Source organism: Budorcas taxicolor, chromosome 2 (assembly GCF_023091745.1).
Source record: "Budorcas taxicolor isolate Tak-1 chromosome 2, Takin1.1, whole genome shotgun sequence".
Classification (NCBI taxonomy): domain Eukaryota; kingdom Metazoa; phylum Chordata; class Mammalia; order Artiodactyla; family Bovidae; genus Budorcas; species Budorcas taxicolor.
In genome coordinates this window covers 33,563,152-33,589,081 of record NC_068911.1, presented here as the reverse complement: position 1 = coordinate 33,589,081, position 25,930 = coordinate 33,563,152, and the positions used below count along the sequence as shown (strand labels likewise).

General features: G+C 51.5%; 1 protein-coding gene across 1 annotated transcript in view; it reads right to left on the bottom strand.

Moving 5' to 3' along the window:
- Window positions 1-23,698, bottom strand: part of EMP2 (epithelial membrane protein 2) — a 44,019-nt gene extending 20,321 nt beyond the window's left edge. Inside the window, exon 1 of the mRNA XM_052661583.1 lies at window positions 23,572-23,698. The gene's annotated coding sequence lies outside the window, so the exon portion shown is untranslated. The remainder of the gene's footprint in view (window positions 1-23,571) is intronic.
- Window positions 23,699-25,930: the final 2,232 nt, after the last annotated feature.

The window sequence follows — 25,930 nt, the reverse complement described above, 5'->3', positions numbered from 1 at the left end:
TCTTTTCCAGGGGATCTTCCTGACCCAGGGATCGAACCACGGTCTCTCTTACATTGCAGGCAGACGCTTTACCCTCTGAGCCAGTCTGAATGTTAAGGCAGACGTACAGTTGGGAGACTGTACTAGTTGAGTTTCTCAAGTTCCTGTCTAGAAATCAAAGTCCCACGATTTGCCAAACTTCTCTTTTAAAAGATTATAGAACCCAAGGCATATAATGAAAACCACAGTCTCTGCCCCTGCCCCAGTCCTGATCCCCGGAAGCAATCACTTCTAACCTTTTCAGCTGTTTCTTTTCCCAACAGTTCTGTATGTCCAAACAATATTCATACACTTCTCTTTCCTGATTCATCTATTACAAACAATACAGACTTCCTGAGTTTTTTCATCATCATCACCCTTCTACTCCACCATCCCGATACAGTCTTGTGTGAGCAGGCTAAGTCGCTTCAGTGTGTCCAGCTCTTTGCTACCCCATGGACTGTAGCCCTCCAGGCTCTTCTGTCCATAGGAATTTTCCAGGCAAGAGTACTGGAGTGGGTTGCCATGCCCTCCTCCAGGGGATCTTCCGGACCCAGGGATCAAACCCGCGTTTCTTATGTCTCCTGCATTGGCAGGTGGGTTCTCTACCACCAGCGCCACTTGGGAAGGCAATCTTTTCATACATCAATAGCTCTCATTTATGCTATGACCATGTAAACATCATACACTGCAGAGCCAGCTGAAGTACTATGCACCTTTTTCTTCTTTTCCCGAGCATTACTAATTGTCTTTTCCCTGCTCCCTCTGTGGCTCCATCTATGTCCCCCATTTCTTCAGTTCTTGTAAACTTCTCATCATTCCAAGACTTCTACTGCAGAACCCCAGACACAAAGTAATGCAGGGTTTCAGTTAAGGGCCTGTGATTTGACTCCTCCTTTGCAAGATACTATCTCCAGCAGTCCCTCCCTCCCAACTCTGTCCTCCTCTGCCCTCTGTCAGGTGCAGCCTCAGCAGCTTCCACTGTCACAGGACAGAGACCAGCAAATCTTCTCCTGTGTCCAGGGCACAGGATGCCAGCATCAAGATGTGTAGGAGATAAAGCCCCCTGGGGAGGGGGTGGTGCCCAGAGGGGCAACCCACACGAAATGAGACTCCTCATGATTAAAGGTCAAGTTGCAGTTTACAATGTGTATCTTGCATTGGATCTCTGGGTCAACCCTCTGAAGCTGGCAGAGCAAGGTGTCATTATCCCCATTTTACAGATGAAAGACTGAGGCTCACATAGGCGTCACACGATTCGCCAAAGTTCACAGACTCTAACCCCTCTTTTTCCAACTCCAAATCTGGGACGTTCGCCCTGCCACCCGCTTTCCTGTTTCCCACGCTTAGGGCTTAATGAAAGTAAGGCAACAGGCCACAGGCAGCGTCAAGTCATCTGTTTTAAAACATTCGTTTATTTGGCTGTGTTGGATCTTTGTTGTGGCACATGGGCTTCTCTCTAGCTGTGGCGTGACGGCTGAGCAGTTGCGGTGCATGGGCTTAGTTGCCCCAGGGCACGTGGGGTCTTAGTGCCCTGGTCAAGAATTGAACCCACATCCCCTGCATTGGATGGCAGATTCTTAACCACCGGCACCAGGGAAGTCCCCCAGGTCATCCTTGTATCCTTCCCTTTGGCTGGATTTCCCGCAACCTCTGTATGAGGCAGGAGGGATTTTGGAAGGCAGTGTCTCTCTGCCCTGGCCATTAGCTAAAGTAGAGATGTGACTGTGTTAATCAAGAGAGAGCTTGATTAAAAACCATGCTTAAGTTGTCATTTGTACTAAAAATAGAGTTTCTTGCACTCTTTATCCCATTACTTCTTCAGCCCAGCTGAAGCGTGTGGTGTCTTTATTGATCTGCTCTGAGATTGGTGTGGACTTTGGATAGAGCTTTTCCTTGAAGGGAATTTATTCAGACACAAGAGAATGGAGTCCGTTCTGTTTTCTAAATTTACCACAGTGTGCCTCCTTTCCACCCAGAAGCTCAGGTGGGATGTCTCACCTGGATCCCCCACCTTGATTTAGGTGCCGTGTAGGAATCATGGCAAAGTAAGTTCAGACTGAAGGCCTAACTACTCCCCATTCTACAAAACAGCCATAAAAATAATCGCATGAAATAATAGAGAACACAAGATACTAGAACTTCAGATGTTTTTAAGGAAAAAGAATCAGGAGCTGGAATAGCAGGAGGAGCAAACGTGCTTCTTTGAGCAGGAGCGAGCGTCCTCTGGGCATCACCCTGGAGGGAGGGGGCAGAGGGGAGGGGCGCCAGGAGCGGGGGTGGGCCCTGGGGGTTCTGCCCAGCATGCAGTGTTCGTGGGTCAGCGAATTTCAACTTCCAGAGGCTGATGGTTTAAAAAGAAAAAAGGCTGATAGTTTGGGATAAGGGACAGTACTCCCAGAAATGTCCCTCCAGACCTCAGATAGCAACCAGGATACACCAATAACTGGCATCTCCTCAATGCTTCCTAGGCAGAGGTGCCCTCCTGCTACACCTTGGACCCGGCTTTGCTTGAAATGTGTTTGGGTCTGTGTGTGTGTCTTCTGTCTCTGTGTGTGTGTGTGTGTGTGTGTGTGTGTCTTTGTATCTGTGTCTCTGTTCGTGTATGCGTCTGTATTTGTGTCTGTGTGCATGTGTGTCTGTGTGTATGTCTCTGTGTATAGGTGTCTGTGTGTGTGTCTGTGTATTTGTCTGTCTGTGTGTGCATCTGTGTGTGTCTATGTGTGTGTCTCTGTGTGTGTGTTTCTGTATATGTATCTGTGTGTGTCTGTACGTGTCTGTGTATTTGTGTCTGTGTGTCTCTGTCTGTCTCTGTGTCTGCGTCTCTGTGTCTGTGTGTCTGTGTCTCTGTGTGTGTGTGTCTGTGTATTTGTGTCTGTCTCTGTATGTGTGTCTGTGTATTTGTGTCTGTGCCTCTGTGTGTGTGTCCGTGTGTTTGTGTGCCTCTGTGTGTCTCTGTGTCTGTGTATTTGTGTCTGTGTGTGTGTCTGTGTATTTGTCTCTGTCTGTGTGTGTGTCTGTGTGTGTTTATGTGCCTCTGTGTGTCTGTGTGTGTGTTTGTGTGCTTCTGTGTGTCTCTGTGTGTGTTTGTGTGCCTCTGTGTGTCTCTGTGTCTGTGTATTTGTGTCTGTCTCTGTGTGTGTGTATTTGTCTCTGTGTGTGTGTGTCTGTGTGTGTTTGTGTGCCTCTGTGTGTCTCTGTGTCTGTGTATTTGTGTCTGTCTCTGTGTGTGTGTCTGTGTATTTGTCTCTGTCTGTGTGTGTGTGTCCGTGTGTTTGTGTGCCTCTGTGTGTCTGTGTGTGTGTTTGTGTGCCTCTGTGTGTCTGTGTGTCTGCGTCTCTGTGTGTGTGCTGCACGTCCAGCACTGGGTGTGGAGAAGGTCCTGCTGCTGACTCCCTGACCCCCCATCCCCCCCAGAAGCACCACCTTATTTGTTGTTTATGGTGGGACATCACCAGCAGGGTCTTTCAGGTGAAGAGAGGCCAAGGGAGCTTCCCCAGGGCGATGTGAGTGTCCCCTCCCCTCCTCTCCTTCACGAAAACGCAAGCCCCCCGCCAGCACGGCCCTGGCTGGTGCAGCTAAAGGAAGCTGCTTTGGCTTCGGTCATGACGTGCAGGGGAGCCAGAGGGTGGCGGCTCCCCCCGGGTGAGAACACACTGTGAGATGACCACTTGTCCACTTGATTCCAACCCCGCCCTCAGGGGTTCTTCCTACCATTTACGCCATGGCCCATTCTCAGCTGAGCTGCAGCCTTTTCCCAGAACTGTAAGCAAAAGGACAGTCCTGAGGTCCAGAACTTTGCAAAACAAACCCGCAATGTTTGGTGTCTGAGGTCCCCCAGCCCAGCAGGCCTCCGCCCACAGCTCCCACCCAGCAGGCCAGGGAAGGCCACGCAGCCAGGGGCACCCCCGGACCCACTCTGAAGCTGGCGGTTCCCCGCCAGGCTGGCTGGAACCCAGCACCCGCAGCCCAGCTCCCCTGGCACTCAGAGGGGATGGCGGCTTTGGCCTGTTTTCAGGAAGGCAGAGGTCAGCTCAGCCTCCTGCCCTCGTATCTGGACACCAGCCAGCCTGGAATCACCAGGCGTCCGAGATGACCTGGGGATGGCAGAAGCCCTTTGTGCCCGGGCGGCCCCGCTTTGTGCTCCCTGTGTTTGGTTGGGGGTTCTGGGCACATAGCCAACGCTTGGCTCTGTCCAAATATGGCAACAGGCCGAGGACATTGGGATTTGGCAGTGCTCCAGGGCAGAAGCCACTGAGGATGGTTCTATCTGTGCAGGCCTGAGCCTTTCAATCCACTGGAATAATGATAACAGCATTGACAATAACGATAGCCGATATTTATTGCCTGGAATGTGACAGGCACTGTTCTAAGCTCATTCTGTGCATTACCTTAGTCATTCTTCACAAAACCAGCTATGATATAGGTGCTATAGTTAGGCAAAGAAACTAAGGCTCAGAGAGGTTAAGCACCTTCTAGAAGGTTACAAAGCTAGCAGAGGCTGGAGCTGGGATCTGAAGACAGACAATCTGGCATCAGAGAAACCCTAAGTCTTGCCCACCCTAAATCTGAATTTCTTTTCCCTTTTGGGATCCAGGTAGCCTCGGGCCTGATCAAGAGATCGGTCCAAAGTCCTGGGTCCACACGTGGCTTTGGAGGCTGGTCATCACTATCTGCCCTCACTCTGGGACACGCTTTGTGACACACACTGGGGACACGGGAAGCAGAGCACACAGTCACTCATGAGTCCTCCAGGCTGAAAGCACTTCTCTTCACTGCACACGGGATAAATACCTGTCAGTGAAGTGACAGCTCCGTCAAAAGGATGGGCAAGGACTAGGATCCACTTTGCAGGCGAGAAGTCAGGTTGAGGGCTTCGTCCCCATCATCCAGTTAGCAGGTGGCAGAGTCAGGGCTCAAACCCCAGCCTTCAGATCACTAGCCTGTCACCCATTTTTTGGAGGGGGTGTCTTCTTTTCTGACCAGGGATGGAACCCCAGGTCCCTGGCAGTGAAGTATGGAGTCCTAACCCCTGGACTGCCAGGGAATTCCCCCATTGTTAATTTTTTAATTTATGTATTTTTAATTGAGGGATAATTGCTTTACAATATTGTGTTGGTTTCTGCTATATATCAACATGAATCAGCAGTAGGCGCTCCGTTGTTTTTAAAAGGAGCAGTTAATCAGGCAACCAGCATTCACGGAGTGTCCACCAATTCCCAGGTCCTGGTGACACAGGGGTGAGAAAGGCAGGCTCCACAGCTCCTGGGAGCTGCCTGGTACATAAAGAACGGGACATATAAACAAATAAGCACGAGGTGATGACCTGCGTGCTATGAGAACGCAGAGGAAGGGGTGACTAGCCCCGTGTTAGGGTGGGGGCAGCATTTGAGGCTTCATGGAAGAAGTGACAACTGGGCTGGGTCTCAGAGGCTGGGCGGCTTGCCAGGCAGAGCCATGGGGACAGGGTGTTACAGGCAAAGGGAACAGGATGCTCTGAGGCGCAGAAGTATCACCAGAGTGAGCCTGAGAAGAGCTGGGCAGGGCCTCGGGGCTGAGCCAGAACTCCACGCTGGGTGAGAAGCTCGATGGGGCTTGGAAGTTTGAGTGTTACCCTAGAGGCAGTGGGGAGATGGGGTAGGCTTTGAAGTAGGAAAGGAATAAGACTTATCTCTAGAGGAAAAACATTCCACGATCAGAAGGATGGGTGAGGAGGAAGAGAATTGGGGAAGCTGCTGGAGAAGCCCCAGTGAGAAAAGGACAGGGTCCTTGCCTACACTGCTATATGTAAAATGGATAACCAACAAGGACCTACTGTATGTTGTTGTTTAATCCCTAAGTCGTGTCTGACTCTTTGCAACCCGTGGACTTTAGCCTAACCAGGCTCCTCTATCCATGGGATTTCCCAGGCGAAAATACTGGAGTGGGTTGCTATTTCCTTCTCCAGGGGATCTTCCCGACCCAGAGATCAAAGTCGGGTCTCCTGCATTGCAGGCAGACTCTTTACTGTCTGAGCCACCAGGGAAGTCCTGCAGGGAACTCTGCTCGATATTATGTGGCAGCCTAGATGGGAGGGGAGCTTGGGGGAGAATGGATACACGTATATGCATGGCTGAGTCCCTTCGCTGTTCACCTAAATCTATCTTAACATTGTACCCCAATACAAAATTAAACGTTTTTAAAAATTAATTTATTAAAAAGGAAAGGGAGAGGGTCCAGATAAAGATAAAAATGTGATGGGTGGTGGATCAGGCAAAGGATTCTGGGGGCTCAGAGTAGATGCTGGCTCTGCTAATGTCCTTGGCTCAGAGCAGGAGGAGCAGTTTGAAGGATGAGGGGAACAGGTCATTGGTGGTAGAAATGTCCAGTTACCAGCCGTGGAGATGCTCCTGGGACAGTTGAAAATATGGGTAGCACCATCACCCACAGGAAAATGGGACCTGGGAAAAGAAATCCCTGCGTTGTGAGCTGGATGGGAGACACAGCCACTAGTAACTGTGAAATAGCACCAGGGAGGAAGGGCTGGGAGAGGGGAGGGGACGGGGAAACCGAGAGCCGAGGGTGGGGCCCCAAAGCCAAGAGAGTAGGAAAAAGGCATCAGGATGGAAAGTCAGCTCGCTGGCAAACTCGTAACCATTTTAGTGACCTGAACTAAAGCCCTTCTTTATTTTCCTCCTCGTTGTCATGTGGGGGTTAACTATCCCCCTGCCACCGTGTCAGGGACTCAGCAGATTCTGCACGTCAGTGTTCTCAGCACTTAGAACAGTGCCTCGGTTATAGATGGTGCTCAATAAATGTGCTGAAGGAAGGAAGGAAGAAGGCAGAAAAGGAGGGGAGAGAGGAGCCAGATTTCAAGGGGCTGTGCTAAGAAGTCAAAAATGTTAACAAACATTGTAAATCAACTACACTTCAACAGAAAAACACATACCGAAAAATAAGTAAATAAAGAAGTGGAGCCAGACTTTTCCTTCCCGTTTGGCCATACAAGAAGAAAGAAGTATTTATCAAGGCTCTGGAGTCCTTTCCCAAAGAGAAAACTCCAGGCCCAGATGGCTTCACTGGTGAATTCTGTCAAACATTTAAGGAAGAATAATAACTGGTGGTATTATTATAATACCTGGTGGACTTACCTGGTGGCCCAGTGGTAAAGAATCTGCCTGCCAACGCAGGAGACACGGGTTCGATCTCTGGGTCGGGAAGATCTCTTGAAGAAGGAAACGGCAACCCACTCCAGTATTCTTGCCTGAGAAATCCCATGGACAGAGGACCCTGGAGGGCTACAGTCCATGGGATTGCAAAGAGTCAGGCACGACTTAGCAGCTAAATGTCAACAACATCAATACCAACTCTACACACACATTCCAAAAAAATCTAAGAGGAGGGAATGGCTCCCAATTCATCCTATGAGGCCTGCAGAGATCATCCTGATCCTCAAACCAGGCAACACATTCCACAACAGGAAAAATACAGACCAATATTTCTCATGTTCATATGTGCAAAAGGTTTTGACAAAATGTTATTAGCAAATCGAATCCTCTTATTAAGAAGTGGAATCTCTATTTCCCCACTGAACCTGGGTGATTTCTTTTATCAACAGAAGGCAGCAAAAGGGCCAGTTCTGAGCCCAGGACTCAAGAGACCTCATGTACATCCTGTCTCGGCTACCACAGGAGCGAGCCCAGCCTGGCCCGATGGATGGTAGGAGACTGCATGGAGCAGAGATGAGCTTTTCTCCAGCAAGGCGCTCCCAAGACCAGCCAGCTCCTAGCTGACCCCCCAGCTGGCCACAGAGATGGAGACAGCCCTGCAGAGCCGACCCAGTACTGCCCACCTGCAGAATCGTGAACTAAATAAATGTTTTCTCTTTTAAGACATTATGACCTCCGAGATATTATGGGCTCAGTTCCAGACCACCTCAATAAAGCAAATACCGCAATAAAGTGAGTCAATTTGTTTCCCAGTGCACATAAAAGTTATATGGGACTTCCCTGGTGGTCCACAGGTTAAGAATCTGCCTGCCAAGGCAGGGGACAGAGGTTTGATCCCTGGTCAGTGAACTGACATCCCACATGTTTCAGGGCAACTAAGCCCGTACACCACGACCACTGAGCATGTACTCAGGAGCCTGTGTTCCGAAATAAGAGCAGTCACTGCGATGGGAAGCCCATGTGCACCGCAGTTTGAGAGCAGTCCCTGCTTGCCACAGCTAAAGAAAGCCTGTGAAACCCTGTGGGCAGCAACAAAGACCCAGCACAGCCAAAATAAATACATATTAAAAAACAAAGTGTTTTAAAAGCTATGTTTACACTACACTGTAGTTTATTAAGTGTGCAACAGCATGATGCCTAAAAGAAAAACAATGTAGATGCCTTAATTTTAAAACACTCTACTACAAAAGTTGTTGACCATCATCTGAAGTGAAGTTGCTCAGTCGTGTGCACCTCCTTGCAATCTCATGGACTGTAGGCTACCAGGCTCCTCCGTCCATGGAATTTTCCAGGCAGGAGTACTAGAGTGGGTTGCCATTTCCTTCTCCAGGGGATCTTCCTGACCCAGGGATCAAACCCGGGTCTCCCGCATTGCAGGCAGACGTTCTACTGCCTGAACCACCAGGGAAGCACCCATCATCTGAGACTAACAAATCGTGGTTGTAACATCAAAGATCACAGATCACATAACAAATAGAGTAACAGTGAAAAAGTTTGAAATATTGAGAGAATTATCAAAATGTGACACACGCAAAGTGGGCAAACCCTGCTGGGAAAATGGTGTTGACAGACTTGCTCAACGTGGGGTGGCCACAAACCTTTAATTTGTACAAAAACACAGAATCTGCAAAGTGCAATCAAGTGATGGGCAATGAATTGGGATGTGCCTGTACATTTCAGGGTGGTTTGTTACACAGCAAGAGCTAACTGATACAAGAGAAACACTATGTTCTTAGATTCAGGGTTCCTCAAAGACAGAAACCACGCCTTACTTATCCCCAGTGCCCAAAGTTACTCAGCAAACACCTGGTGAGTGTCTGCTAATTTGCACAGCTTTGGCAGAAGAGCTAATAACCACCATTCTGCCAATGACTGCTGTCTGACCCCATCAATTAAAGGGCTCCCTGTTGGCTGCTGTCATCCAAGGAGCTCCCTATAATTATGCCACCCAACACACCCTCACCCCAGCTCAGAGCGGGCTGGGACCTGCAGGCACACAATATGTCATTTGGATTAAGTGGCTGAGGTGAGGCAAGTGTCAGACTCGGGGTGCTTGTCATCCTCACAGCCATCAGGTTAGGGATGTTCTTCCCTTCACAGAGCATCCTGTGTTAGTGACTTCCAAGTAACCCCCAGGAGATCAGTGGTGCTCACTTTAACAGCTTTTCCGTCTTTCCTAAACTGTCATTTTAAACTGGGTGAATTCTGCCAGCAAGTTAGGGACTGGGAACCAATGCTTATAACTTGGCCAGACCCAGGGACCCCCAGGACCAGAAAGCCAGGCCTCCACCTCCAGGTAAGTTAACACACGAAGGGGACAAAGGGGAGAAGATGAGGAAGTAATATGTGCAAAACACAGAAGAGCATAAACAGAGCCAGACTGGACCGCAGTCTAGCAGCCTAACAACCTGGTGCCTCAGTTTTCTCATCTGTACAATGGGAATGACTATGATATGCCCACCTCCTAGGACCACCGGGAGATAATAGACTGAAAGTGCTTAGAACAGCATCTGGCACCCAACGAGTGCTACGTACAGGCACCGATCACAGCCACCACCATGGCCAAGGAGTTCCTAGAACAGCCACCCCCAGACCTTTCCCGTCCTGAGTCAGCATCCTCCCCTCATCCACTGCCATTCTCGGGGGGCAGTCACCCAGGGGAAATAAACCACCCAGCTGTCTCCAGCAGGGAAGAAGTACAAACAGACAACAGGCAGCTCAAGCCGTGTGGACAGGTAGGGGCTCCTCAGGCACCGTCCTCACCGTGCTTGTGTCAATGTCCCTCCAAACCTGTCATTCCTGCACCACGTGCAGCATCTCTGGTGTATCTGTGTACCACCTGTGTTGCTAGCAGCCTGCTCACTTTTTGAACTTACCTCTTTACAAAAGGAAACCCTATATCACAACCAAAATGGAAAGGTGGCAGTCGATGAGGAGGAAAGAAATACACAATGAAAACAGAACATTACTCAGTTCCAGCGAGAAACTGTTGCTGCTCAAAATTCTGAGTCCAAGGCTCGCTTTCTCCTTCTTTGCTGAAGCAACAGGACATCCCATGTGTTTGGGAAGTTCTCTTAAAGACATAATAGCACAAAACTGAGGTTTCCTCCTTGGAGGGTTGGTAGGGAATTTAAAAAGGAATGATTTTAAAAGGGCTTCGGGAGACCTGGGTTTGATCCCTGGGTCAAGAAGATCCCTGGAGTGGCATAGCAACCAAGTCCAGTGTTCTTGCCTGGAGAATCCCCACGGGCAGAGAAGCCTGGTGGGCTACAGTCCATGGGGTTGCAAAGAGCTGGACATGACTGAGCGACTAAGCACAGCACAGCACTAAATGCTGTGAGTCTAGCCCACCTGCAGCATCTGTGATGGTTAGTTTTCTGTGTCAATTTGGCTGGGCCACAGGGTTTCTGTGAGGATGGTTCTGGATGAGATGAGCATTTAAATCAGTGGGCTCTGAGTAAAACAGACTGCCCTCCATAATGTGGGTGGGCCTCATCTGATCATTTGAAGGTTCAAATAGAACAAAACACTTACATTCACTACCACCGCCCCCCGCCCCCAGCACCCTTTGGAGCTGAACTGCAGCACCAGCTTTCCCCTGGGTGCCCAGCCTGCCAGCCTGCCCCACTGATTTTGGACTTTCAGCACCCCACTCCAGTACTCTTGCCTGGAAAACCCCTGGACGGAGGAGCCTGGAAGGCTGTAGTCCATGGGGTCGCTGAGGGTCAGACACGACTGAGCGACTTCACTTTCACTTTTCACTTTCATGCATTGGAGAAGGAAATGGAAACCCACTCCAGTACTCTTGCCTGGAGAATCCCAGGGACAGGGGAGCCTGGTGGGCTGCCATCTATGGGGTCGCACAGAGTCGGACACAACTGAAGGGACTTAGCAGCAGCAGCCTTCATAACTGCATAAGCCAGTTCCTTAAAAATACACCTCTCTCCATGTGGAGAGAAGTGTATACACACACGTATACAGTTGTCGTTGTTGTGCAGTCACTAAGTCATGTCCAGCTCGTTGCAACCCCATGTACACCATGTACACCAGGCTTCCCTGCCTTTCACTATCTCCTGAAGTTTGCTCAGATTCATGTCCACTGAGTCAGTGATGCTATCTCACCATCGCATCCTCTGCCACACAAATGTACACACATTCTGCTGGCTCTGTTTCTTGGAGAACCCCGACTAAAATAGCAGCTCTCCTTTGGGATACCTATGCAGACCATACAGACTCACTAACCCAAGAGCTGGCAGGCCATGTCCTTTAATTAGGTCAGGGAACCAGATCCCACAAGCCATGTGGTGGCCACACACACACAAAACCAGGGTGTGACGCAGCCATTAAATGGAATACTACTCAGCAATGAAAAAGGAACAAAAGGAAGGGATGCCCTCTGTTAAACATCCAAGATCGGGACGGATGCTGAGCCAGCTGGGGAGTGATCCCCATGAACTTGGAATCACCCTGTAACATATCCCCACCAGCATGCCCCGGGGTGTGGGGGGGGAACTGTGAGATTGCCTGGCTGGAAAGAAAGGCAGCCCGCCAGACCTCCTGCCCATCCAGCTGGGCCACCTCTGATGATCTCCATCTGCAGCTATGACAATCATCCAGCGGTGGAATTGGGAGTGGGCCCCACACAATGAGAATCACAGACTCACGCAGTCTCAGCTAAGGGTGCTGTGTGATTGTACAGAATCACCCCTGCCCCGGCCTCCACCTGGATGATTTTTATAGCGACCAGTCTCCATGTGTATGAGCCCCAGGACTGGAGACCTCACCACTTCCTGACACACCACCTGAGAACTGAGCTCTAAACATCAGAAGAACTTCAGTCATCAGCTTACCTCCTTCCTGAGTACCACTGTAAGATTTTATTCCATATTTGTCATGAAATAAATCCACTCTGTAAGAGAAATACAGGTATTTCAAGAAGAAATCTTCTGGCTCCCTGGGAATGGGAAATCAGCATGACCTGCCATATCGATTGATTGAGAAAATTAATAGCCACCCCCACTAAAAAAATTTCACATGTTCTGGTTCAATGTTGTTGTCCTCCAAAAGGCTGTGTGGAGACCTGGTCTGTCTGTCTGGTTAAAGAAGGAAAACTAGAATTGAAGAAGCGTCTTCCCCCTGATGGAATCCCTGGTGGCCCAGTGGTTGAGGCTCCACACTTTCACTGCAGCAGACCCAGGTTCAGTCCCTGGTCAGGGAACTAGACTCTGCAAGCATGTGTCATGACCACACACACACCCAAAGCCAGAGTGTGACATGGCCATAAAATGGAACGCTACTCGGCAATGAAAAAGGAATAAAAGGAGCTACAAGTAGGTACTAACGCACATCATGGATGATTCACACAACCCTTATGCTGAATCAAAGAAGCCAGACACAAAGAGTGCACACTGCCTGTGATACTGTGACTAATAAAAAGAAATAGAGCTTTAAAAAAAAAAAAGAAGGAAAATTACAGTCAGAGAGGCATGTTCCCCTTGATGGAATCAGAAGAGCCGAGAGACAACTGAAAAGAGAACCACCTTGTCACCGAGTGACTTCCCTGGTGGCTCAGACGGTGAAGAATCTGTCTGTAATGCAGGAGACCCGGGTTCCATCCCTGGATTGGGAAAATCCCCTGGAGAAGGGAATGGCAACACACTCCAGTATTCAAGCCTGGAGAATTCCTGCCAGACAAAGGAGCCTGGCAGGCTACAGTCCATGGGGTCACAAAGAGTCAGACACAACTGAGAGACCAACGCACTACAAGACGATGTGGTATCCAGCAGCACCTAAAATCAGTCCAGGGTCCTGCAGGGAACAGTGCTATGGAGGGCTCTGCCTTCCACGGTTTCCAGTTCTCGCAGGTGCTCCCCATGTGCCCTTCCTTCCTCCCCGCCATCCCCCCGCCTACTCAGCTGGGCCCAGCCCAGCCCAGAACCTTTGGTGGGCCCTTCCTTAAACCCAGGAGCCCGCCCCCCTGCAACCTGCTCTAGACCTCTAGGAATTCCACCAGTGGAAGTTTCTCAGGAGCCAGGACAGGGCTGGGCACGGAATTAAAACTTGGGGAAGCAGAGAAACTTCATCCAGTGCTGTTGGGAGTGTAAAATGCTGCAGCCACTGTGGGAAAGTCTAGCTGGTCCTCAAACAATTAAACACAGAGTTACCGTCTGTGTACATGTCTCAGTCGTGTCCGAGTCTTTATGACCTCATGGACGGCAGCCCGCCAGGCTCCTCTGTCCATGGCATTTTCCAGGCAAGAACACTGGAGTGGGTTGCCATTACCTCCTCCAGGGGATCTCCCAGGGGATCGAATCTGCGTCTTTTGCGTCTCCTCCAGTAGCAGGTGGATTCTTTACCACTTCGCCACCTGGTTAGCATAGCACCCAGCAATTCCACTCCTGGGTAAGTACCCCAGGGAAATGAAAACAGGAGCACAGACAATTATACTCGCTATTTTGTGATAGTGATACGTGCTCAGTCGTGTCTGACTCTTCACGACCCCATAGACTGTAGCCCGCCAGGCTCCTCTGGCCAGGGGATTTTCCAGGCAAGAATACCGGAGTGGGTTGCCATTTCCTCCTCCAGAGGATCTTCCTGACCCCGGGATCCAACCCGAGTCTCTCACATCTCCTGCATCGGCAGGCAGATTCTTTACCACTGAGCCACCAGGGAAGCCCCTTCAACGGGTATTATACTGTATAGGGAAAGTCAATATCACTTGCCAAGTGACTGACATTTTAGTAATACATGAAAAAAAAAGAGCGTATTACAGTTTGTAACATTGCCTGTATGCTACAGAAATCATCTCCAAATGCCTGTGGGTGTGCAGACCGCACTCTGGGAGGGCCGATGATTAAGCCTCTTTCGGGCTCTGGCCTAGAAGAATGTGACCCCATGTCATGCTGACATAGAGGGATGCTGACTGTGCCACTTGGACCTGAACCAACTGCGGCAGGCGGGGAGGGGAGCAGCTGCCCTCAGCCCTTCCCCACGCTGCCCGTCTCCACCCCTGCAGCCTCCTGCCCGCTTCTCATCCAAGGCAGGGGGCCTCACTTCTGCCACTCCTCCCGGGGGTGGGCTGAAAAGCAGGAAAACCAGGGACTCCTGGGGGGATGCCCTCCCTCAGCTATTCACACAGCAGAGACTTACTGAGCACCTACTGCACCCTTCCCAGGTGGCTCAGTGATAAAGAACACGCCTGCCAGTGCAGGAGACACAAGAGACATGGGTTCAATCCCTGAGCGGGGAAGATCCCCTGGGGGAGGAAATAGCAAGCCACTCCAGTATTCTTGACTAGAGAATCCCACGGACAGAGGACCCTGGCGGGCTACAGCTCAGGGGCTCGCAAAGCATCAAATACAACTGAGCACACACTGCATACTTAGCTGTGTGCTAGAGGTGCTGCAGAAACCCCTGGGAACTCGAAAGAGCTGGTCCCTCAAATGAAGACCGTTGGAAGCAATGGAAGTGATCACCGCTTAGAAAGAGGATTCCTTCTCCATTCCACACACACATCTGAAACACAGGAATCAAGCTGGCTTTGCCCAGGGCAGAGGTGGGGGTGAGTTCTGCTCTCTGTGACCAGGCTGTTAAAGGCAGAGGACCCTCATGTGGTCCAGGATCCTCAGGACTGAGAAAGTTGACTTGAGAGGAAGAACACAGGCCTCTAAGACATCCATCAACACGTCAGCAGCAAAGACACTTTCTTGGCCCAAAGGACCAGGATTTTTTCAAGAGGACTCAGATGTCTGTTAAAAAGAGGGATGTGATGGGACCCAACCAACCATCCAATGGGACAGGGTCTGCAGAGTCCGAGAGTTTGCTGTTGTTCAGTTGTTAAGTGAAGTCCGACTCTTCGCAACCCCTATGGATCGTAGCCCACCAGGCTCCTCTGTCCATGGGGTTTCCCAGCCAAGAATACTGGAGTGGGTTGCCATTTCCTTCTTCGGGGGATCTTCCCAACCCAGGGATTGAACCCTCCTCTTCTGCACTGACAGGAGAATTCTTTACCCCTGAGCCACCTGAGAAGCCCCCAGGGTCTACAAGACTAGGATTCAAATCCTAAAGCAAAATTCTTAAGACTCCGTTTCATCTATTGGGCAGAGATAATGATACTCCTAACCCCAGAGGGTTGTTATTCATTATAAATGAGATAGAGGCTGTAAAGCAAGTGGCCCAAACTGCTTTGCACCCTGTAAATGCTATGGCAAATTACTGCTGTTAACACTGGCAAAATGTAAGTCATTTTCTCCTATTCTCAAACACCAACCTACAGCACAGTTCCAGACCCTTTTGGTGTCTCTCTGAATTCTCTTCAAAGCCCCAGACTGCCACTCCTAATGGTCTCCTGGACACCCTTCCAGGGATCTCATAATGGCCCTATTGTATGTGTGCGCTCAGTCATGTCCCACTGTGTGACCCCATGGACTGTAGCCCACCAGGATCTTCTGTCCACGGAATTCTCCAGGCAAGAATACTGGAGTGGGCTGCCATTTCCCACTCCAGAGGATCTTCCAAACCCAAGGATCAAACCCAAGTCTCTTTCATCTCCCGTGTTGCAGGTGGATTCTTAACACACCCTAAATGTACCACATTACCCCCTCCCCAAACTACCACTTGTCTGTTAACAGCATCCAGACGGAAAACCATCATGGCCAGGAGAGGTACACAAAGGGACGTTCCCAGGGGCACGTTCCATGGAGGCTGAATGGCACATGTCCTGGCTACCTTGCCATTGAATTGTGACACAGCCCCCACCTAGTCTGTCTACCATTGCCCCCACCCCACCTCTAAAAGCTCCCCACTCCAAACCTGCAAAACTCACACTGCTTACCAATTCAGGGAAGACTATTTCATTATTCTTGAACTTCACAGACACATATTAGGGCTTCCCAGGTGGCTCAGACAGTAAAGAACCCACCTGCAATGCTGGAGACCCCGGTTCCACCCCTGGGTCAGGAAGATTCCCTGGAAAAGGGAATGGCTACCCACTCCAGGACTCTTGCTTGGGAAATCCTGGCTCCGAGAAGCCTGGCTCCTCGGTCCATGGGGTCGACAAAGAGTCAGTCATGACTTAGCAACTGCCCCACCACCACCACCACACTTACGTAACTCTTAAATATATTTTCTCAGAAACCAACAAGACTGGAGTCCCACAGTCCATTCCTTCCTCTCCCCGTCCCCACAGGTAGCCACACTGATTGATTCTGATATGTCCTTCCAGTCACTTTCCTTGCATACATGTAGCACATATGAGGCCACAGGAACACTGTTTCAGTTTGCTTTTATGTAAATAACCTATTTTCCCATATATACCTTTGTTACTTATCAACCTTTCTACATTGGTACACAGAGATGAACCTCCAAGTTTTTTCTCTGAGATCTAAATTTTTAAACAATTTTGATTGAGAATATAATTGATGTACAATATGTTAGTTTCAGGTGTGCTACATGGTGACTTGACATTTGCACACATTATGAAATAGCCATCATGATAAGTCTAATAGCTAAATACATTATATCTCCGTGGCTTATTTACTTAATAACTGGAGGTTTGTGCCTCTTAATCCCCTCCACCTATTTTACCCCTCCCACCCCCCTTGCATCTTGTCTTTTTTTAATTTTTATTTTTATGCTTTTTGGCCACCCTGCATGTGGGATCTTAGTTCCCCAACCAGGGACAGAATCCTGTATTGGGAGTGCAAGTCTCAACCACTGCACTGCCAAGGGAAGATCCTGAGTTTTGCTTTTTTAACTTTTGTAAAGCGTTAGTCAGTCTTGTCCGACCCTGTGACCCACATGGACTGTAGCCCACCAAGCTCCTCTATCCATGGAATTCTCCAGGCAAGAATTTTGGAGTGGGCTGTCATGCCCTCCTCCAGGGGATCTTTCCGACCCAGGGATTGAACCCAGGTCTCCTGCATTGGAGGCAGACTCTTTACCATGTGAGCCACCAGGGAAGCCCTAACTTCTGCAAAATACTCCCTAATGTGACCAATGGGTATTTAGTTGCTTCTAGGATACTTCCACTTTTTCCCTTTCACTCCTTCTTCCTCCCAGTGTTGCAGTGTGAACGTCATCACGCCTGCCTCGCCAACCAGGTTCACTGGGATGTGCAGGGAAGCCCCCTTTGTCTCTGCCATCCGGCTCGGCCCCCAGGCCTGCCCTCCTCTCCTGCGCCCTGCACTGCCGGCTAACGAGACACGTGCATCCGCCCAAGCAAGACCTCTGCCTGCACCCGCTACCTTTCCTCTCCCTCCTTTCTGCAAACCCGGAGCCATCACTGCCCAGGGGGATTCTAGGGACTCTTCCAAGCCCATCTCCAGTCCGACAGGCTTAAGGAAACTCTTGCACACCATGACATGGGCTCCCCTGAAACCCCATCTCGTGACTCCACTCCTGGCACATACATGCTTGTACCCACCATCTTCTGCGTGGGACTGAAACCTCCTTTGAAGAGAGCGAAATCCCCCTTTGCCTACATGGCTCAATGCCCAGAGTCATGTGATAACAGCCATCAGGATGAAAGTGGGCAAGCCAGACGCTCCCTCAGCTTTGCTTTGGTTCAAGCAAACCACAAACACCTTCAGCCACTTCCATGAACATCAATATTCCAACTCTTCCAATCCCCGGAACAACCATCCAAGGCATTTGGGGGCATGATGACCCTCATCAAAGATGCAGAGACTCCTTCGGAAGTTGAGTGGCACATCAGGTCTGAAGCTGAACATTGGGGCCTCTTTGTAGAAGAGGAGCTTGGGCGGGGAGCTCACAGATATTTCAAGATTGTTGTCAAAAGGATGAACATCTCTGGAGAAGGAAATGGCAACCCACTCCAATATTCTCGCCTGGAAAATCTCATGGATGGAGGAGCCTGACAGGCTATAGTCCATGGGGTCACAAAAAGTCGGACAGGACTGAGCAACTAACACTTACACTTATGCCATCTCCCCAAAGGCAGTCCCTTTCACACTAAGATTTTTACCAAACCCAAGGATCATCATTGTTTATTAACGACACCTTTCCATTATTTCAAAAAAATGCTTTAGAGTTTAAAACATCAACTTCAGTGTTTCACCCTATGCAGTAGCAAAACTATGGGTTTGTGTTCTGTCTGTTTTTTTCATATCAATGGAGAAAAAGACATAATTACTCTTTTTGTTTGTTTGTTTCACATTCAACTATGAACTTTTAAAAATGATCTTGGTTACCACCAGCGATAATACACTTTGGGAAACATTCCTTAGAATAAGATGAATGAGACTTTGGGTCACATGTATTCATTGCAAAAATTGTTAACTAACTTCATTTTAAGGAAAGAAAGCTCTCCAGAGAAGTTTGTGATCAAAAGGATCAGAAAAGGAAATCTTCAAAGGGACTTCCCTATTGGACAAACTTAGTTGATCTTAGGCTTACAAGCAGTTTGCACTGAGGGACTTAACCAGTCCCTCTCTGCATCCTGCAGGGTGAGAGATGTTTCACACCCAAATTTCTCAGCTCAGTTTTGGCACCAAATATCCAAATATCTAGAGCTTATATCCCTCAGCTCTAGACCCAGGAGTGCTAGGAAGCTTCTAGAAGCTGATGTTATCTAACCTGTCCAAGGAGGGCAGGAAGTTGGAGAATCTCTTCACCTTCAGTCCCTCTCTAGATCAACTGAAGCCCAGCTTCCCAAAAAGGTGAGAGTCCTGGGAATTTAACTATTCAGGTCAACAACTCCTTGTTAAGCCCTGGAGATACCATGTGAACAAACCAAGTGTCCTCAGGTGGGAAGACAGCTTTTCTCCAGCCCCCAAGTCTTCCTATTTCCTGCCTGAGGATGGATGATATTCCCAGAGCCCAACAGCTCTGGCTGGGAGTGACCTGAGGCCAGTGGGAAGTGACCCACTGCCTGAGCATGGCTCTTGGCCCACCTTTCACTGATCAGCACGTGAGCGTGGAAACTCAACATCTTGGATGGATGACACGTGCCATAAGCATCCCTGGGACCTGGGGGACCATAAGGGGACCTGGCCTAGGAACCCACTGGCAACTCCCAGTCATCCAGCTCCTTGGCAGTGAGTCCCCAGACGCAGTTCTCGTCCAGGTACTGCTGCCACCCTGCTGAGTGACCCCGGGTGAGTCACTCCTCCTCTGAGCATCCCTAGCAGTTACACTGGGACTTTTTAAGGCCCTTTGTTGTTGTTGTTGTTGTTGTTGTTCAGTCGCCAAGTCATGTTCAACTCTTCGTGACCCCATGGACTGCAGCACACCAGGCTTCCCCATCCTTCACTATCTCCCCAAGTTTGCTCAAACTCATGTCCATTGAGTCAGGGATGCCATCCAATCATCTCATCCTCTGTCACCCCCTTCTCCTTTTGCCTTCAATCTTTCCCAGCATCAGGGTCTTTTCTAGTAAATTGGCTCTTCACGTCAGGTGGCCAAAGTAATGGAGCTTCAAGCTTAGCATCAGCCCTTCCGATGAATAATCAGGGTTGATTTCCTTTAGGATTGACTGGTTTGATGTCCTTGCTGTCTAAGGGACTCTCCAGCATGTTCTCCAGCACCACAGCTTGAAAACATCAGTTCTTTGGCACTCAGCCTTCTTTATGGTCCAACTCTCATATCCGTACTAAGGCCCTTATGCCCCTGAAACACTCTGATCCCAGCCCACGGAGGCCCAGGGCACTCTCACGCCTCCCAGCCTCTGCCCAGGGCTTAGCCGCCTGGAAGAGCCCCAGTGACTGGAGCGGGGACAGCTAGTGCTACTGTGGTTGCCCAGTTACAGGCCGTGCTCTTGCTGGGTGGCAGCTCTGCCTTGGGTATTTTTAGACTCCCCCCCTCGGCCCGTCCCTAACAAGAGCCAGACGCATCTGACAATCCCCAGCCACGGGCCAGTCCTGCCAAAACTGCACTTTGGGGTCACTCCTGCAGGAAGCCGGGCTCCATCGCTCCTGGGGTAAGAACGGGCGCCTCCTCTTCCCAGCACCCCCACCCCACCCTCGTTCTTCTCTGGATGAGATGACGCCAACATCCAAGGGTCAGGTCCCAGTTCTGTCTAAGGTGCCAGCTGCCCTGGTTCCCCATTCCAGCTGCTGCTGCCAATCGCCCAGTAAGAGGTCCCTGGAGCCCACCCCCCTGTCTTGGAGTCCTGCCGTCAGCTTTTAACAGCCTCTCCTGGAAGGACTCTGCTTCCCTCTTTGGGGGGATGGCTGTCACCACCCCATGACTGGAGAACCCACCTCTGTGCCACGTTAGCCCCTGAAGCCAGGGTCAGAGGCCTCGTTTGCCCACAAAGCTGGGCAGCAGCCACATGTTGCAACACACACACACACCAATCTGCCTTCCCCAGGACAGTCCGCTGGACTTCTGCCTTCCAAACAAATCCCACCAAGCAGCCAGCAATCCACCACCACCCCATCTGGCCTGGAAAGGCATTCCTGTATTTTTGTCTGGACAGACTTCCCTTCCTGGTCACGTCTGACGGAGTTCACTGTGACAAAGAGCCAGCCTCCACTGTGCCCCTGTCAACCAGGAAGGCCCCGGAGGGCAGGGGAGTAAGTGCAGGCCTGGGATGAGACATGGGCCAGTTGAGCCTTCCTGGGAATCGCCCGTGCCTGGAAAATCGGGAGTCTGCGCACACACACACACACGTGCTTTCAGCTCCCGCCCTGAAGATAATGTGCACAGGCAGAGAGAGAAAATCTAGGTGAAACATTCACTTCCACTCTATAAACAAAGGGCCTCAGACAAGACTTGTGTGTGCAGGGGAGTGGCAGGGAGGACAGGATGGTTGTGCCCTGGATCTACGACTGGCTGCCACAGACCTTCGTTAGCCCCTCGTGTGCTCAGTGGCGTCCAACTCTGTGACCCCATGGGCTCCAGGAGTCCACCGGGCTCCTCTGTCCATGGATTGTCCGAGCAAGAATAGTGGAGTGGGTTGCCATTTCCTTCTCCAGGGGATCCTCCCGACCCCGGGATCGAACTCACATTTCCTATGTCTCCTGCATTAGTAGGTGGATTCTTACACTCTGTGCCACCTGGGAAGCCCCTCATAAACTGTGCCCTAATCTGGGGCCTGGACGGCAGAAGAGGGCTCCGCCTCTCCCCTCTGGGCGGGGCAGCACAGCATCAGTGCCCACCGGCCTGGCCCTGCCCTCACCTGCCCTGTGGCCCCCCTCTGTGGCTTCCAACGCAGTCACTTGTTCCCAGATTTCGGGTGAATCTCACTTTCCCCACTGGAAGGACAGAGGTAGCTACAGGCTATGTGGCCCACTCCCTGCCTCCCACTCCCCAATTCCCAGCGAGGGTGGAGGACGCTGATCCAAAACCCCTAGGTGGGAAAACAGGTTCTGCACCTTCCTGCCACCCCCACGCCCTCCCTCTGCCTCGGGCTTGGCATCTGCCAAGGGCCCCGAAGGCATCGGGGCCCTGATTTCCCCAGAACGGTCTTCCCCCTGCCTCTTCAAGTCCCACCAGGGCATCTCCAGGTGGCAATACAAGCAGGGACTGGGGAAAACAGATGGAGATCCAAGGTCTGGCCCTTGGCACCTACTAGCTCAAGGACCTTGAGAAACTGACTTAAGGTCTCTGGCCTGACTCTTCCCACCTGCAGCCTGGGAGCGTGGAGGAGCTGGTGCAGGGTGGCAGGGTGGGTGGGGGTGGCTTCTAGGAGCGCGCCGTGCCCTACAGAGGCTCCATCAGCTTCGGTTCCCTTCCTCGTCCCTTCCAGACTCCTGGGGAAACCTGGCTCCTGTCCCTTCCTCGCCCTCCTTCCACTTCCTTATACTGAGGCCAAATTCTGGGGAGAGGTAGCCGGCAACCGTGACTGGCCTCCCAGATTTCTAGCTGATTCAGACTGAAGCACAGAGGTGGCTACAGAGTCAGTTTAATTGTGGCAGGATATACAGAACATAACATTAATCATTTTCACCACTTTTAAGTGTAGAATTCAGTGCCATTAAATACATTGACCATGTCATAGAACCATCACCACTATCTATACCCCAAATCTCTGCATCCTCCCCAACTCTGTACCCATTAAACAAGGACTCCCCATCCCTCTCCCCTGGCCCAGCTAACCTCTACTCTACTTTCCGTCCCTATGAACTCGCCTATTCTAGGTGTCTCCTGTCAGTGCTTCTCAAGACCCTCTCCAAGCCCCTTACCTTACTCCTCACTCTGCCGGTCACTTTTTACCTGTTCTCTGCATTTTAGATACAGCTAAGTTCAAAGATCACCCCACGGCATTTCACATGCACCGCTTTGGAGCCTGGGAGGGGGCACTGACCGTTTTCCCAAACCTGAAACAGGGCTGTCATTCTTGTTCCAAAGTCAGAGGTGGGTTTGGTGGCCTGGAGGGAAGGGCTTTGCAATGTGGGGTCTCCAGCAGGTACAGGTGCCCCCACCTAACCCTCATTCTTTGAGGTTCCTGTGTCAGCCCCCAAACAGGGCCTCCCTGGGGTGGATTTGGTGCTGGTGGTTTAGTCGCTAAGTCGTGTCCCACTTTTGCGACCCCGTAGACTGTAGCCGGTCAGGCTCCTCTGTCCATGGAATTCTCCAGGCAAGAATACTGGAATGGGTTGCCATTTCCTTCTCCAGGGGATCGTCCCAACGCAGGAATTAAACCCAGGTCTCCTGCATTGCCGGCAGATTCTTTACCGGTGGGTTTAGGACCCTGGGTTTGGGGGGAGTGTATAGGCCTTCTATACACGAACGCTAGCCTCCCATCGCTCTGGACCTATGGGTGGGGCTCTCAGTGCTCCTCCCCAGTCCAACCGCAGGGGAGAGGGGACATAGGCGTCACCCAAGCCCCTCCACCGCCCCAGACCGAAGTCAGCAGCTCCTCGCCGCTGGGGGGCGCCACGGAGCCGCCGCCGCCGCCAGGGGCCAAGAGGGACCCACCGACTCAGCCTGGGCGCAGCAGGTCCCGCGCGCTCCCACGAGGCGGGGGACCCGCGCCAAGGCGCCGGGGACTCTCACACGACGAGAGGGGGGCGGCCCGGGATCCCAGAGCCCTGGGCGTAGAGTTGGCGGGGGCGAGGGGAGTCGCCCTGACTCCTCCCCAAACTTTTCCCGCCCGCCTCGGCGCGAAAGGCGAAGGAAGCAGTCCGGGGGTGGGAAGGTGGAATTCGGGATCCAGGGCGGGCCGGGGGGCAGGCGGGAAGTCGGCCCCCGTGCGATCTGGCGGAGGAACAGTGGATTTTCCGCTGGGAAGGGGCCCCTCCCTGCCCCCCACCCCAATCGCAGGGATCTCCCTGCGTCGGGTACTTGCAGGGGCTCGCGCCCCGCGCTGCCCCGGCTCTCGCTGCCCCGAGCGCCCCCCGCCCCGACCAGCGCGCGGCTCCCGGGCGCGCCCCCGACTCACCGGACGCGGGCGGCTGGACCGACCGACGGGCTGGGGCGCGAGGCGAGGCCGCCGGGCTGTTTTGAAGCTCTGGGCTGGGACTGCGCGCTCTCCCTCCTCCCTCTCGCTGGCGCCGAGCCTCCTCCCCACGTCCCCCTCCTTCCCCGACCCCGCCTCCCAGGGCGTGATGTCAGGAGCCCGGAGAGCCGAGGGGGAGGGACCGCGGGAGGCGGGTGGGGGACCCGGGAGGGGAAGGCCGGAGCCCGGGCAGCGACCCCTGCCCCAGCCCGCCTCCCTGCGCTCCTTTGGGCCAGTTTGGGGCAGAGCTGGTAGCCGGGTGAGGGGGTAAAGAAGGAGGGAGTGGGCACGCGAAGGCTCTCTGCGCTGCGTTCGCCCTTCTCCCTCCACCCCTGCCCATCTTCTCCCCGTCTCTTCCCCTCCCGTAAGGCTTAAGGACGAGCGTTCTGGAATCGACTCCCTACTTTAGCACCCCTTCCCTGGCCCTTTTCTCAACGTAGTGATTTTTTCTTTAATCTTTCCTGCCTCAGTTTCCCCTTCTGGAAATGGAAGTCACAGTAGAACCGCTTTCCTTAGGTTACTATAAGACCGGAAATGGTCATACCTGAGTGTGCCTGGTACATAGTTAATCTAAACTCAATTAATCTAAACTCAGTTAATCTAAGATGCCGGAGATGACAGGGAAGAGAACGGACGTTTTATACACAGTGACGTGTCATACCTTTAGTACAGTCCCTTAGACTGCAAGGAGATCCAACCAGTCCATTCTGAAGGAGATCAGCCCTGGGATTTCTTTGGAAGGAATGATGCTAAAGCTGAAACTCCAGTACTTTGGCCACCTCATGCGAAGAGTTGACTCATTGGAAAAGACTCTGATGCTGGGAGGGATTGGGGGCAGGAGGAGAAGGGGACGACAGAGGATGAGATGGCTGGATGGCATCACTGACTCGAAGGACATGAGTTTCAGTGAACTCCGGGAGTTGGTGATGGACAGGGAGGCCTGGCGTGCTGCGATTCATGGGGTCGCAAAGAGTCGGACACAACTGAGCGACTTCCCTGGGTGGGGAAGATCCCCTGCAGAAGGAAATGGCAACCCACTCCAGTAATCTTGCCTGGGAAATCCCATGGACAGAGGAGCCCGGCGAGCTACAGTCCATGGGGTCGCAAGAGCGGGACACGACTTAGCAACTAAACCACCACCAATCTAAGCTGTAGTTGTTCTTATTATCTGACAGAGTCCCTGACCTTGGTGGCTTGGGAAGCCTTGGGAAGTGGCTGGGAAACCTTGGGAAGTGGCTGGACAACCAGGGATCCCATCTTAGGACTCCACCAGAGTCTGCCTCACACAAACCACCACACGTGTTTTGAACCCACGGTCCTGGAATTCATTGTCCCTGGAAATGACGTCAAAAGACACACTGTTATCTCCAGCTTCAGTTGCCTCATTTGGGACTGAGAGGGTTACTGTGCCCTGGAGGCTCTTGTGGGATAAAGGAAAAGGTCAGAGGGGCCTGACTCCCATCTGTGGGGGGTGAGCAGTGGTGGGGAGGGAGGACTGACTGTTGAAAAAGTTGAAGTTCCAAAACAGAACCACAACAGTATTACAGTACGTTTTTAAGCATTTAATTGAACAGGTTAATGTTACCTGCACTTACCCCAAAACATAAGGCAAAGGACTTGTGCCAATAACAAAAGAATTAGAAACTCTTTTAAGAAATGCTAACTTATTGTGTGATAATTGGTCTGGCTGGGAAACCATGCTTCATTAAATTTTCTGAAGTATTTCTTCTTGGCTGCATTTGGTCTTCGTTGCCTCATCCAGACTTTTTCTATGCAATGTGTGGGCTCAGTAGTTGCAGAACACAGGTTTAGTTGCCCCGAGGCATGTGAGATCTTAGTTGCCCGACCAGGGATCCAACTGGTGTACCCTGCATCAGAAGGCAGATTCTTAACCACTGGACCACCGGGGAAGTCCCCTGATGAGTCTTTCTTCAATCCTTTTGGGAAACTGTGCAAGGGGAAACCCTCCCTGGGTCTAGATTAGAGATCCTTAGGCAATTTGAAGCAGCCTTCATCCAAGCCCCATCTCGATGTTCCCTAGCTGGACAAGTGTCTGACATCCCACATTTCTTTTCGTTTTGAAATTCTATGACTAATCAAGACTTTCATCTCCCAAGCAAGAGATTCTTTGTGGGGCTGGCAAGGGGCCAGGAAGGTGTCCATGTGAACTGAGGTCCCACATAAAAGGGGAGGAGAAGGGGTCTGGCTGCTGCAGAGGGGGTCTGTGCAGGGCCCACCACAAGCAGGAACATTGATGCCTGCCTATCCCGTGGCCACCTGGGGGACTGAAAAACCCAAAGGC